This window comes from Apium graveolens, unplaced genomic scaffold, assembly GCF_009905375.1.
Source record: "Apium graveolens cultivar Ventura unplaced genomic scaffold, ASM990537v1 ctg8688, whole genome shotgun sequence".
Taxonomy (NCBI): Eukaryota; Viridiplantae; Streptophyta; class Magnoliopsida; order Apiales; family Apiaceae; genus Apium; species Apium graveolens.
In genome coordinates this window covers 1-16,628 of record NW_027421393.1, presented here as the reverse complement: position 1 = coordinate 16,628, position 16,628 = coordinate 1, and the positions used below count along the sequence as shown (strand labels likewise).

The 16,628-nt window shown below is 36.8% G+C and overlaps 1 pseudogene; it reads left to right on the top strand.

The window, feature by feature from the left end:
• The first annotated feature begins 252 nt into the window (after window positions 1-252).
• LOC141705241 (xyloglucan O-acetyltransferase 1-like) lies at window positions 253-2,397 on the top strand (annotated as a pseudogene).
• Window positions 2,398-16,628: the final 14,231 nt, after the last annotated feature.

The following is a 16,628-nucleotide window of genomic DNA, read 5'->3' as shown; positions in this document are numbered from 1 at the left end:
AGTTATTTTAATAAAAAAAATTTAAAAATTAATTCTATAAATAGGGGAAGTAATGGTGAAATTACAACTAATTAGTTGGCCAACCAACGAAAGCCAAAGATAATGGAATTCACGATATAGGACTTTGACTCGATCACCCTTGTCTCCCACACGAAATTACACACCTTTTTTTTATTATGTTATTTTAACTTTTAGCATTCTTCATCATCCTCTCCTCATCCCTCCTCCCCATTTGTCCCCCTCCTACTTTTTCCCTGCTCCAGCTCTTTACAGCCCAACCGTACCCAACATAACAACCACAAGAAACTGAAGAAATATTCAACTTAAATAATTAAGTACAGAGAGGGAGACACAGAGAGAAGTACAGAGAGAGAGAGACAGAGAAGAGAGAGATACAGAGAGAGAGACAGAGAGAGATAGAGTATACATCTGTTCGTATAAATATACATGCAATGGGGTCAGCAAACCCATTGAAAGATTATCAATCTTCTTTTCTTATGAGAAACAAGTTAATATCATGGACTTTATTTACTCTTCTTTCTATTGCATTCATTCGTTTTTACTTTTACCCTTATTTTCCTCTTCTTTCTTCTCAAACTCAAGATCAATTTCTCCCCACTAACTCCATTCTCATTACTAGCACCCCTTCTCCTTCTCCTTACACATCTTCTCCTCCATACTCACAAGGTAAAAATATCGTAACTTTACTTGTATAAGTATTTTTTCTTGACATGCTAATATGCTATTCTTATTTTTTTTGTTTATATATATTTGTGGTGCATAAAATTTAAAGATTTTGAATGGGAATTTTGTTTTTGCAGAAAAAGAAAAACCCCATGTGGAATCAACAACATGTGACTATACAAATGGTGAATGGGTCCATGACAAACAAGGTCCTATGTATAATGGTACAAGTTGTGGGACAATAAAAAAGGGACGAGATTGTATGGGTCATGGAAGACCTGATACAGGCTATTTATATTGGAGATGGAAGCCTAATGAATGCAAAGTTCCCAGGTTTGAGCCCAACATTTTTCTTGATATGCTCAAGAACAAACATGTAGCTTTTGTAGGTGACTCAATGGCTAGAAATCAATTAGAGTCACTTCTTTGTATGTTATCTACATTTTCTGCTCCTAATCTTGTTTATAAAGATGGCGAAGATGATAAATTTAGGAGATGGAACTTTCATTCGCATAATGTGAATGTTTCAATTATTGGTCACCCTTTCTTGTTAAAGGTATCGAAAAATCGACAAATGGTGGTCCAGATTATAATAGGTTGTTCTTAGATTCTGTGGATGAGAGATGGGCTTCGGATCTTGGGACTATAGATATGCTTGTTTTATCAATTGGGCATTGGTTTTTACATCCTGCTGTGTATTTTGATGGTGATAAAATACTAGGTTGTCATGTTTGTACTGGTATGAATTATACTGATATTGGTTTTTATGGAGTTTATGGGAAGGCAATTGATACTACACTTAAGGCCGTAATGAAGAGGAGAGGTAGTAGAGTTGGTTCTGATAGAAATGGTTCAATTGATGTTATTGTTACTACATTTACCCCAGCACATTTCGAAGGGGAGTGGGATAAGCTTGGGGCTTGTTCGAAGATTAAGCCTTATAAGGAAGGGGAAATTGAGCTTATAAACATGGATGCAGAGATGAGAAAATCTGAGTTGGACATTGTGAAAGTGGCAAAGAAGAAAGCTAAAAGATTTAAGAACTTAAGGTTAGAGGCCTTGGATGTGACCAAATTGTCACTGATGAGACCTGATGGCCACCCGGGGCCTTATATGTATCCCTATCCGTTTGCCAATGGCGTAGGAGACCACGTGCAGAATGACTGTGTACATTGGTGCTTACCAGGGCCAATTGATACCTGGAATGAGATATTGCTAGATGTGATGAGGAGATGGAGTGGTAAATCTAATAGAGTAGAATGAAAGTTTGGATTTTTGGCCCTAGCATGTGGGATACATCTGGCCTCATGAGGTCTCTTGGACAGATAAATTTGGTATATGCTGAATTATTAACACGGGACACTAAAAACAACACAGGTTATTAATTTGTTTATTTTAATTCTCCCAAGACACCAGTTTTCAAGGGATATTCAGATGATCAAGAAGATGTTCCTAAAGCAGTGCCCGGAGATGCTGCAATATATAATGATACTAAAGGCAACAACAATGTCAAAAAGTGTTTTGTTTGGGTAAGTAGAACTGATCATTGATCAATATTAATTTAACTAGAGGGGCATGTATACTTGTGTTTCTTAGATATCTTGATGTAAATTAAGCTAGGTTCAATTTCATCACAAACTGCCCTGTACTTTTCTCCATTAATTTATATTAATACAGAATACTGAAAGTTTTTTTTATTTATGTTTCCTTCTCTTTTTTATTGTTATGAGTCAAACACAGTCCCGCACCCTCCTTGATTTGAACAAGGACAAGATTAGAACTCTGTATTACACCAAGGGTTCTTAGGGTTCTCTTTCTATTAGACCGTACAACTTAAATTTAAAGGATGTTAGATATTTGCTTTCGAACTTCTACAAAATATAATTTAGAAGATATCGTCACACTTTCTAGCAATGAAAGTGTATCGCACTTTTGCTTTATGTGATTATTCTCGTATTGGAATGAACTTTGATTTGAATCTCATATTCCTTCGTCCTAAATAAATATTGTTGTTTTTTTACATGTATCTCAAAGTTACATAATTTTTTCTCCAAGTTGCTTTCGACGAAGGTGCTAGTGCAAGTTAAAAACAGCATGACAATTGTGGTTTCAGAGAATGAATCAAACTTATTGCACATTGACAGATTTTTGGTGTCCTGTTATTCTGTGTGTGTACTTGGTCTCCTGTATTTATTTCCATGAAGTGCAGTACGAGAGACAGGTGTTTTCAATTGGTTAAAAGTTGTTGAACAACTATTTGGCCTATATCATTGTACTTGGATGCCAATAATCAATTTTAATACTCTCTCTCGTTTATTTATATACACTTTCCTTTTTTTAATTTTCCATTCAATTTAATTCTATACATTTCAAACTTACCAAAAATAGTAAAAATTTAATAATATAAAAATCAACCACATCCACTGCTTTCTCCCACTACACTCACTTTATTATTAAATATTGATTGGTCCCACTACTTTAACCAACTTTATATTTTTTCTCACTAATTACAATTTTTTGTTTCTCTCTCATCCCACTACCTTATTAAAACTAATATTATTTTAATGAATTTTTTATCCTCCGTACCCGAACCATCTATATAGAAATGGTTGGGATGGAGGGAGTAATTTTTTAGGACCGACACATGGAAATATGATGTTGCTCCCTGACTCACACGTGCGAAAAATATGTATATACATTTATTGGTGAAAATACTAGAGTTCTCACAACGGTTTTTTAAAACCATTCATGAATGATTAGTTATCATTATTTTATTATTTAATTATAAGAATTGTCATGAGCCCCTCGTGCATAAATATGAGTACACAAATAAAAAGACGTCACGTGTCATTTGGTAAAATTTTGGGATTACTTTCGGGAAATGTAGCATTGTTCTATATTTATTTTCTTTCTTACGTCGGTCTCATTCCGGCCCACTTTCTTATTTTGGATATCCCAACAAGAACTAACCTTCTTTTTATAACATCATGACAATCACATATTCACTTAATTCCATCAATTTAATACCCACTATTTTATTTTTGTGGTTAACATTAAAATCAAATTTAATTTCTTAAAACCTATGTTATTTGTTAAATGAGGAATTTGATTAATAGAGAATTGAGTTTTGTGGCCGGAATTAAGATCCACAATGATGGTTCTTCGTCATAAAGGTCATCGAAGTATGGCGATTTTAATGAATCGGGAGCTGGGATCGTAAGTGTGTTTGGTGGTGACGTAAAAAGGTGATGGTATAAAAATGTCTCATTTCCAACTCCTTACAATATGCCTACGTACCTCTATTTATAGAGGATCAAACTCTACGTAGTTCTTGGAGAACAAGAAACTAATCTGGACTTGGCCTATCATTTCGGGGCTCAATAGAATTTGTCGAACTAACTTCCTATTATAACTCGAATATATATTTGCTTTAGGAGGGCCCAGCGATGAGGCCTAGTCACAAAGGCCCAGCGCTCGATTACAACTTCCAAACTTCACGGATGAGGAAACTTCCATGCTGGTGGATATCCTCTCCGCTACCGCTATCTTCGTCGATCGTAATTGCAGGTATAACCATTACTTACCGTAAATGCTCAAGCGCATCCTCGCCCCCGATGGGGATAATCTACCATACTAAATGACGAGTGATCCCAAGAGTACAAGTGCAAATTGTGAGATAACCCAAAGTCTATCGACGAGGACAACCCCTTGACTACAGAGACGAGGCTACCAAAGCACACACTATGTTTAACGAACATCCCCCTACGAGGAATACTCAGAACAAGACAGAACAACATCTTCAATAATTTTTCGGGAAAATGGGCTCCAGGAGACCCCTCTTTTACCCTCAAGGCACGCCTTAAAGGGTTGGAGCCTCTCCGGAGCCTCATCCGGACCCCTAAGGCACGCCCTAAGGGGTGGGGTTGGGGGATTTCCGAAGGCTCCTCTCTATCACTTTTTTATATGATATTCAATTTTCCTCCATTGAGTCATGTGAACAACCTTACTTGCTAATTTTTCATCGCTCATTCATTCCACAATGTGAGGCGGCAACCCCTTGCGGCCAAATGGCCTAGGGCACGCCCTAGGGGGTCCGAGGACGTTTCCTCGGAGCCAGGGTCATTCCAAGTTCTTTAATAATTGTATTCATTCTCTTCTAGTTGTTGGACATCTTTTTTGGACTTCTCACCAATTTTATTCTTCGTTGTCAACCTGCACCGTAACGACTGTCGTAGAACCTTCACTGTAGAGGCCACTGTACACCTCTATTGTTGCGACCTTCATAAACCTTCCTTGTAGTAACCGACGTCAATCTTTGTATAAAACATTATAAATTTTCATCGTACTTTCTCGCCGTTGATGGCCGTCGCAAATGGCCGGTCCCGGGTTTAGCACTGCCTAGTGCTTCCGGAGACGTGTTCTCCGAAGCTCCATATACTCCTTCTTCGCTGATGGTCCGACCCATTTTCTTCAATAACCCGATAAAATATTCATGATGATTTTATGCTGTAACAACTACTCCTCTCCCCAATTTTCTAGTTTGTTAAAAAAAATAAAGTGAATTTTTTTTTCAATCTTTTGCGAGCAGCTTCAGTCTTGTTCACCTTAGACTTCTCATCCCATCGTTCGCAGGTAGAATTTTCATTGCATGTAGGTTTATAATTTTCCTTCTAAAAAAAGTGTGTAGTTGATAAAATTTTCTCTAGAGCTTCAGAAAATCTAAAACTTCAATTTTTATTCCGCAAAAATTTTCCAAAAAAAAATTAGAAATTTTTTCTTTCTCGAGGTCATCACTCGCTCGGGGCGCGCCCTACCCCTCGGGGTTTCATTCCAGTGTTGAAATTTTAATAAATTTCAATTTTTTCTTCCAGGCATACATCTCTTTTTCTTCCTTTTATGTATGTTTCTAGATCAAGGGATCTAAAAATACTTGAACTTCATATGCTTTCCTAAGGATTTGCATGTTAAGTATGCATGCCTTGTAAATCTTGCATAATCTTCACATTGACCTTCAATTGTGTTAGGAAAGTAGTTTAAAATTATAAATTAGAATAAAAATTACGTATCTTCCACACTTGGGCGTCCAAGGCCCACCACGGAGTTCTCGGGTCACGACCTATTTCTTTTCCAAACACGGGGTGCGCTCATAGGCTCCACAACTTATGTGAATGAAACTTTTATCTTTCATATCAATTTTCGACAAATAAAATTACAATCTTCTTTCTATAAAAATCTTGATACAAAATTTTTTCCATGCGGTTATAAATCAATTAATGCATGCCCTGAGCTATTGTGGCGACTGGTGCTGTCGCGGTGCCCAAGACTACTGCAGCGCCCGGTGCTGCCACGGTGCACCTAGAGCCGTTCCGACACCCTGGAGCTGTCACTTAGGCATGATGTGTAATTTTTTTATCTAACCGCAAGCACACGCTTTCTATTGCTAGTACAAAATGGAAAGTGCAGGTCATATCCATAATGAGACGATTTTTAAGAATTTCAGTTCAACTAATATGAATTGTTTCCAAGAGAAAAATGAATATTAGAGATTTTGAACTAACTATTAATGCAAATTAACTATTTTTTAAATCAATTAACTAACGGTCTAGGGCATTGCAGGTTCACCATGTTTACACCAGACTAATCATGAAAGTATAGCGATTCAGTGGGTCAAGTAATTAAAGTAACGATTAATCTTTCCCAAGAATTAACACTTTCAGAAATCCAATTATGGTCCCCCCTCACTTCCAGTTCTGCTAATCTTATGTGTGCCTCTAGTGAGTAAAATATCCCGACCTATTACCCCTATTGCATACAGTTAATCTATATTTGCCAAATATTAAGATTAGTATTAAAACATATCGACTAGAATTACGTTTTATCCGTTAAACTATTAATAAAATTAAATCTTATTCATGGTGCAAACATGGCTTTCCTTTGTGCCCTAGAATGGAACTACTCACTCATACTAGATGTAAAAGTGATAAACTAATGATGAACGCCATGTAAAACAAATACTAATGAAAATAAGATAATAAGGAATACCTCAAACTTATACTAATGGAGAATAATGAATCCGCTAAAACAATTGCATCCAATGCTTATAATGAAAGAGATGAAGAAAACCCCTAACTTTGTGTATATAAAGTACGTATCTATCTATGTCCTCTCCAAGCTAATAATAAAAACTGATGTCTAGTCAAATAATTAAAAGTATTTTATTATTCTAATCAAATTACAAGTGAGAGTTCTAGACCGAGTAGGATTCTATAATAAAAATTTGTAGTTGTCTATTCACTGTAATTTATGGGCTGCTCCAGTTGGATTCTCCTTAATGGACTATCTCTAAATTAAAGAGAATTCTATAAGTTTCGCGTGGGCTGTAAGATCATCAAAATCGGACTTCGCGTGGGCTGTACGAATTTTTCTCTATTTTCACTTTAAAATAGGATTATTTACTCCAAATCCTTCTAAGTCTAGAATATCCTTGTAACCTACAATAAAACATCAAAACATATTAAATAAATATCCTAATCAGTGTAAAACACAATAAATATAAGGACAAAACTCATCTAAAAAATATATAAAAAAATATACTCTATCAAATATCCCCACACCAAGCATTTGCACGTCATTGGGCAAATAAGAGAAAAAAAACTAAGTCCTAACTAATTAATATCATTTTTGTAGATGACACGATTGCATTGAGCATATGCAACAAGCCGTTAAACCCCTAGGCAACCCTAGTAGGATGAGTATCGTCTTGTGAGAGTTTATAGCGAATCTACCCACAAAATTCAGTTTTTTTTCTGTAAAGTCTCAAGTGTACAACATATCATAGCATTCCATACATGTAAACCGCAATTACACAATTTTGACATTCTTTCTTTTTCGTACATCATTTGTACGCAACTATCCAAGTACGCACACATTGTCTATATAGAATATACTTTACAGGATCTCAAACAATTATTCATAACCTCTACATGAAGTTACAATAATTACGACTGATATCTTATACCTATCTGATACTCTGGCCCACCTGAGACAAAACTGCCAGGGATTCTCCCCATGACTGTAAGCGACTAAGTCTCACACCGGCATGCTGGTTATCTGTTGTGTTGTGTCATTTAAAAGAAAACAAGAGTGAGCTATAATGCCCAGCATAATAATGTACTGTATGAAATGACTGTATGATAAAGTCAAGTAAAACGTCATATATGATAAATACGTTTTCTTCAAAAATAGTTTTCCTTGGTGATACACACCTTCTTATGAAAACAATTCTTTAATGGATTATTTTCCTGCGAATACCTTAATGGTAAACCCATCACCTAGGCTCGGGTTACGGTATTGCATCACAATTCCAATTGGAAGAATAGGACATTCGTTGGAACCACCGCATACGATGATCAGTCGTACTACGGAAATAGTAACCTTTTCTACTAGTAGAAGGACGATACCTTCGTATCCCGATTATCACCCTTGCCGCATTCGGGCTACGTATCCCATTTTTGGATATACACATACTTCACAAGTTCCTGAGTACACAGAGTACCTTCGCCTGCGGTACCTTTGGTAGTCCATTTAGCACACATAGTACTAGAGTCTACCCCTCCCTTGTCCTTTAACATAATTTTATCATATTTTGAGAAATCGAACCACATCGAAGTTCCCCCAAGAATTTTGCTTGTTGATAGAAACAGCTTATTTTATTAGCGTATATATGTATATGTATCGGAGGAAGTACTAAGGATGTGAGTTGACCGTTGTCAACAAATAATTAAATACTTTTAAAACTATATTCAAAATATTTAAAATAAGTCGAGATAATATTCACCGATGATTTGAAATTATTTGAATGATTTTCCGAAAATCAGAAAGTATTTTAGATCAGGTTTTATGATTTTTAAATCATAAATAAATTCTTTAATAAATAATTAATAATTAAATATTAATCGATAAATAGTTAATCCTCCAATAGTTATACTTTTAAAAAAATATTGAAATAATATTTCTCAACTTATTTATGTTTAAGTAATATAATCATCTTTAATATTTAATCTAGTTTGAAATAAATATTCGCTGGAGAATACTTGATCCATAATAAATGAATTGTTAATAAATATTTGTTATTCGAGCAATAAAATATAGTTGAGGGAATACGATATTTGAAAATTGCTTTAATAAAAGTTCGAGGTGTTTAATATTTCGTAAGTGGACGTTGATTCCCTTGGAATAAAATAATTACGGATTTTTAATCGTCCAAAACATCTCCGGGATGATTCCCGGGTTTATATTTTATAAAACAAAACTGACCGACTCTCGGTCTTACGACTTATACATCACGCTCTACTATATCGTTAATATTCTTAATTAAAACACCTCCGGAATACTTCCGGGTTTTCATCAATTTTTACCGACCGATCCTTGGTCTAGATCATATACGTACCACTCTACTCGCTAGCGTTAATGTTTTCAAATATAAACTCCTCCGGGATACTTTCGGGTTTTTATAACTTACTCCGACCGAATCTCGGTCTAAATATAACATTTCAACTCGGTATGAACATATACCAAAAATTATCAATAATTGAACAATGTATATATCTCAATTTCGTAAAACAGTTTAAAGCAATCTCATGCATATATCACAGTTTGTAAAATATTCACAACATAACAGTTCTCAAAAGGTTGGGTTTGAAAACTTGCATGGGTATCTCGAGGTGAAGGATGCTCTAGGTTCCGCTCGAAAATCTATAATCATAAACAAAATTCATTTTGTTAGGTCCCGTTCTAATTTACGGCGACTCGCATTCACGCGCTACTTATTATGCACCATCTCAACTTATATAACCCTTATTATTTCTTTAAGTCCTTGTTCTCATTACATTCGTTTCCTTTTTCGAAGTGTCTTAAGTCCGTTTTCACTTACCTCGTCGGCTCCGCTTATGGATTCTACGGTGTTCTAATCGCGCGGTCCTCGACTCTGATATTTTTATAAAATTGAAAAATATTATTTTCACTTGAAATTTTTATGGCAGTTAAGAAAGTAAATTTACTACTCTCTGTAAAAATTTTATGATTTATGAACATTTTTAGTCAACCCTTTTTATTATCAAAGTTCGTAATTCGTAGTAGTTTTTGTCGCGTAAATCACTTTTAGTAAAACGGCCATAACTTTTGATCCGTAAATCGGAATCACGCGATTCAAGGGCCCTAAACGATACTTATAACATTGTCTATCATAATTAAGTGTTATTTTTCAAGAAACTACAGTTTAAATCTTTGGGACTTTCTGCAGAAACTTAAAGTTACGTTTTATTCGTTTTAGCGAGATTATGGTTATGATCCGAGTTTCGTTTATGCCTTAAATCTTTATACTATTGTAAAATTCACTAACAAATATTGCAACATAGAGGAAAATATATATAAAATTTAGCAAGTCCAGGCCAAGACCACAGTTAACAAAATAAAACATGCATGTAAACAAAATTAGTAACTGAAATAACGAAGAGAAAATCGAAGATGTACCCGAAACCATAGCTTTTAAACGTGTCTGAAAATAATGGTGCAAATATACAAAATGCCAAGAAAATACGATCACAGCTGAGTCACCAGGCCTTGCTCGAAGCCCTGGTTGTTCTGAAGAGAATATTGCCCCCTACCTGCCTGCGTTTGGGATGGGTGCAATATCTCCACAAGAATAAATAGCTCGGAGTTATGTTAACAACAACAATAAACCTCTACCTCGACTACCACCTCAGTCGCCGAAAAACTAAACTAACAAGCACCTCTGAACTTGTGTTTTTGGGAGAGAAATGTAGAGAGGAAGAAGAGAAGAAGAATGTTGTGTGGTGTCGTCAAATACATTTACTTTAGCCTCTATTTTATAGGAGAGGAAAAGTGAAACTGTCCACACACTTAATGTCTGAATTAAACTGCTCCATTAATAAATAAAAAAATCAATATGATCAGATTTTGAATTTAAATATTTTAACAGCTTTTCACTTTAACACCCACATTATTATTAGATTTATAATTTAATTCAATATATCAGTTACAGATCAGATTATATATGCAAGTTCAGGTTCAATGAATTAGACCAAGACCACTAACAAAATGATTTTGCCCAATTCAGTATCGAACCCAGCCCAACAATTATAATAATAATAATAATAATAATCAGTCACTGATAAATAAATTGAATTAAAATATTAATATTCTCAAATAAATAAAATTCTCGCCCAGGTCGCCTCGGTCCGGTCCGTGCGTGGCGGGGCGGGGCGGCGCGCGCGCGCGCGCGTGTGTGTGCGCGCGCGTGAAGCACACAACAACACAATGGACCATCACACACCTTAGTAGTTGTATACTACTCATGTGGGTAATACCATATAAAGCACACAACCCCCTTTATTTATTTCAATGTGGGACAAACATTCTCAAATTTTCCAAGCTTTTCCAAGCTACTTTCAACTCTCATTTCATATGGATTTCATTAAGAAAATTCTTAAAACCATACATGAAAATTTAAGTTCAAATATCATTGAACAATTTCCAATCATTAGATTTTAGGATTAACATCAAGAACATAATTAAATTAAGCTCTAAAATCCTAATTTTCTAACAATCCCCCACAAATCCATACAGAAATGTGATCAATTTCCCATCATGACTTGTTTTTCAGAGTCGGTACCCTTCCGGGTTTGAACCCTCCTAATTCCTCTACTTCAATGGCTATCGGACTCAGATGGAATGTTTCACCTTGAATCTTAATCCGTTTAGTATAACCATATTCCATAGACGACGACAAGTCAAAGGTTATGGTGCCAATCTACGGCTTTGAGACATTAATGGTCATGTCTCGATCCTGTTCGTCGAATGCTTCAAGGATTAACCCTATCCTCTAATTGCGACCACACAATTACATTCGCTTAGCTGGGCATCTCCAGAGATATACTGCCTCTATCTCGTCAAATGACTTGATCCCATTCAGAGTTTTAACACTCTTGCTTTTCTGGCAGTGTCAGTACCTTCTAGGTTTACAGGGGATAGACTCAGATACTATAGTATCATCTATGTAGCAAAGGTACTACCAACTCATCCTTACAGCTTGTTATTACCCATTGAATACACTTCGAGGGATCTCCTCTCATGTGTATTGGGTTCCCACTGTTGATGAATTATGATGGGTTGACAATCCCATCCCCAACCTTGACTTAAGGACCACTGCAGGTTCCAGTCCTTTAGTAAGAGGATCAGCTATATTATTCTGAGTTCCTATGAACTCTATAGCTATGATCCTATCAGTCACTAAACCCCTTATAGACTTGAGTCTAACTTGGATGTGTCTCTTAGTTTTAGCATTATGCTTTTTACTGCTAATCTTGTCGATAGTTGTTCGACTATCACAGTGAATAGCAATAGCAGGAAGCGGTCTGCTTACTACAGGTATTGCAGACATAAGTCCGTGTAACCATTCAGCCTCCGTCCCTGTGGCATCAAGTGCACACAACTCAGCCTCAAAAGTAGACCGAGTAACATAGTCTGTCTGCTTGACTTCCAGGATATTGCTCCACCAGCCAAGGTGAACACGTATCCAGTCACTCCATTGGAACCAGACTTCTTAGCTATCCAACTTGCATCACTGTACCCTTCAAGCACACCAGGAAATCTCCTGTAGTGTAAACTAAGGTACATTGTGCCTTTTAGATATCTAAGTACTCTATCAAGAGCATCCCAATGAGTTCTGTTTGGACAGCTTGTATATCTAGCCAATTTAGACACAGAATATGAAATATCTGGTCTAGTACAGTTAGCAAGATACTGCAAGCTCCCAATAATCTGAGAATACCTTAACTGAGACACAGGCACTCCTGAAGTATTCTTGACAAGGGCAACTTTCGAATCATAAGGTGTACTAGCGATTCTACACTGTGAATAACCATATTTCTCAAGTATAGATTTCTCTATATAATGAGATTGAGTCAAGGTTATTCCTTCAGTGGACTGAATCATTTGATTCCAAGAATCACACTTGCCTCACCCATATCCTTCATTTCAAAATGCCTTTTCAAGAATTCTTTAGTCTCGTTAATAATCTCAATATTGGTTCCAAACAATAAAATGTCATCCACATATAGGCACAAATAACACACTCATTACCTTTAACTTTAGTGTAGACACACTTATCACTTTCATTAATCTTATAACTGAAAGGCAATATAGTTTCATCAAACTTTTTATGCCAATCTCTGGGAGCTTGTTTCAAGCCATAGATGGACTTGATCAACTTACATACTTTCCTTTCATTGCCTGATGCAACAAATCCATCAGGCTGATCCATATAAATCTCTTCTCAAGTTCACCATGAAGAAAAGCCGTCTTTACATCCATCTGATGGATGATAAGACCATGGACTGAAGCCAATGCTATAAGCATTCGGATTGTTACCATTCTTGCAACCGGAGAGTATGTATCAAAATAATCAATTCCTTCCTTTTGCTTAAAACCCTTAGCTACCAGTCTAGCTTTGTACTTATCTATTGAGCCGTCAGGGTTCAACTTCCTTTTAAAGACCCATTTGCACCCAATAGTAGAACACCCAGGAGGGAGATCAACCAACTCCCATGTTCCATTGAAACAGAGTCAATTTCACTCTTGACAGCGCCCTTCCAGTGCCTTGACTCAGAAGAATCCATAGCTTGCCGGAAAGTTAAAGGTTCGTCCTCGATATTGTAAGTGATGAAATCACCTCCAAAATCCTTGACTACCTTTGCACGCTTACTTCTCCTTGGTTCCTCTAATTCCTTAGGAATAGAGCTACTACTAGGTTCCGCCCCCACATTTGTCATCTTTTCCACATGATCAGGAATAGAACTTGATGTGTGAGTAGGATCTTCCTCAGAAGTCGTTTCAGGTATTCCAGTCTTCATAGGGTAGACATCCTCAAAGAATGTCGCATCTCGAAATTCAACTATCGTGTTTGCCACTATACCATCTATGTCAGATTTTAACACTAAAAATCTCATAGCTGTAGTGGTTTCAAGATAGCCCAGAAAGATACAGTCAACAGTCTTTGGACCTAGTTTCTTTCTCTTGTGTTCAGGAACAAGCACCTTAGCAAGGCACCCCCACACACGAAGATACTTAAGACTAGTCATCCTGCCTTTCCATAACTCCAAGGGTGTTTTATCCATGTGTTTCAGAGGGACTCTATTCAAAATATGGCAAGCCGTATTTAGAGCCTCTCCCCACATGTATTTAGGCAACCCAGAGTTAATAAGCATACTATTAATCATATCTTTAAATGTTCTGTTCTTTCGCTCAGCAACCCCATTAGACTCAGGTGTGTATGGTGGAGTAACTTCATGAACTATACCATTGTTTGCACAAAATTCATTAAAAGCATTACTCGTATACTCACCACCTCTATCAGATCTCAATCTTTTAAGTAACTTACTAGTTTGTTTTTCTACTTCAGTTTTATATATAATGAATTTACTAAGTGCTTCATCCTTATGTCTAAGTAAATAAACATAACAATATCTACTACTATCATCTATAAAAGTAATGAAGTATCTAAACTGGTCCTTGGTCAACACCACCAAATTCACAAATATCAGTGTGTACTAAATCTAACAAGTCTGAATCCCTAACAACGTTATGAAAAGGTTTCCTTATCTGTTTAGCAGACACACATACTTGACATTTAGAATTCTTTTCTATGGTATATTTTGGAATCAACTCTAAGTTCATCATGTTCTTAAGAGCACCAAAGTTTAAATGACCTAGTCTAGCATGCCATATATTTGAGGATTCAATACAGTTAACAGTAGGAATAACATTATTATTCAAATTTCCCAAAACGGGATCCGCATTAATAACAAATAAACCATTTGACAAGTAACCCTTGCCAAAGAATGTACCAGTGTGAATAAGAACTACTTTATTACACTTGAACGAAATTTCAAAACCACTAGAAACTAAACAGCTTCCACTTATTATATTTCTACGCATGTTGGGAACATGATGCACTCTCGTCAGAGATAGAATACGTCCTGAAGGGAACTTCAGATCCACGTTTCCAACTCCATGTACTTGAGCAACACTAGCATTCCCCATCTTCACAGTCAGGCTATGACTCTGTTGATAAGATACAAATAAACTAATATCAGCACAAATATGTACATTAGCTCCAGTATCTATCAACCATTCATTTGACAGATAGGTAGAAAATATCACAGGGTTGTAGGATACATACCGGTCAACGTCGGTTTCAGAAGCCGTAGCCTCACCAACCCATGTTCACTACAGGCCCACTTGCGGTTCCAAGCACAACATTTGCTTGCTACCTCGGTTTTCTTCGCTTTCTTCGTAGGGCAGTCCTTACTCCAGTGCCCAACCTGCCCACAAGACCAGCATGGTTTGTTTGCCTTGGGTTTCTTGGCCTTGTCCTTGTCACTCTTAGGTTTATTACTATTAGCTTTCTTAGCAAAAGCCTTCCTCTTTTGTCCTACAGTTGCTATGTTTACCTTCGAGGTACCGTGTTCAGTTGGCATCACATGTCCCTGTTTGGACTTGTGTTGTTCTTGCACCGAGATGTCCAGCATAAGGTTGGTCCAGGTGATCTCTCCTTTCTGTCTTTTCAGGGAGAGAGAGAACTCTTCCCAAGACTTCGGGAGTTTTTCAATCACACTCATCACCTTGAACTTCTCCGGGAGATTCATTCCAGACTCCTTCAAAGCATGCACTATCATCTCGAACTCATGCACCTGCTCAGTCATGGACTTATTGTCCACCAGCTTGAACTCGAGGAACCTTGCCACAGAATACTTTTCTAGACCTTGTGAGTCAGTATTATGTGTCTGGTCCAGCTTCTCCCATAAGAGTTTTGCAGAGTAGGCATCAGAAGAATAGACATCAAACAAAGTGTTTGTTAGTGCCGCCAGAATGGCCGCCCTAGCCACTCCATCCTTCTCAGCCCACTTCGCAAAAGCCTTAACTGTGTCAGCCTTCTCTTGATCCACTACTGGTTTCTCATATTCCACAACCGGCCACAGACCCTTTATAGTCAACCACAACTTCATCCTTTTCTGCCAGCGAGAAAAGCCAATGCCACCGTTGAATTTCTCCGGTAAACCGGTTAGTTCAACAGCTTGTGGGAAACTATAGGTGGTCCAATCAATGGCCCCAGTTGCACCCGAACTGCTACCACCACCAACGATAACCTCACTTTCGTTAACCATTATGCTAAATTCTATAACTAATATCTCTTCAAGAATGTTGTAAATCACTAACAAATAGCAACATAGAGGCAAGTATAAATAATTTAGCAAGTTTAGGCCAAGACCACAGTTAACAAAACAAAATGCAGTAAACAAAATCAGTAACTGAAATAACGAAGAGAAAAGAAATGTACCCGAAACCATAGCTTTCAACGTGACTGAAAATAGGTTTCACAGATACAAAATGCCAAGAAAATGATCACAGCTGAGTCACCAGGCCTTGCTCGAAGTCCTGGCTGCTCTTGAAGAGAATATTGCCCCCTACTGCTGCGTTTATGTGCGCAATATCTCCACCAGGATAAAACAGCTCGGAGTTTATGTTAACACAGCAACAAAACCTCCACCTCGACCAGCACCTCAGTCGCCGGAAAACTAAATAACAGCACCTCGTACTTGTGTTTTTGGGAGAGAAATGCAGAGAGGGAAGAAGAGAAAGAATGTTGTGTGGTGTGTCAAATACATTTACTTTAGCCTCTATTTATAGGAGAGGAAAAGTGAAACTGTCCACACACTTAATGTCTGAATTAAACTGCTCCATTAACAAATAAAAAATCAAAACTGATCAGATTTTGAATTTAAATTATTTGTAACAGCTTTTCACTTAACACCCACATTATTATCATATTTATATTTTAATTTAATATATCATTTACAGATCAA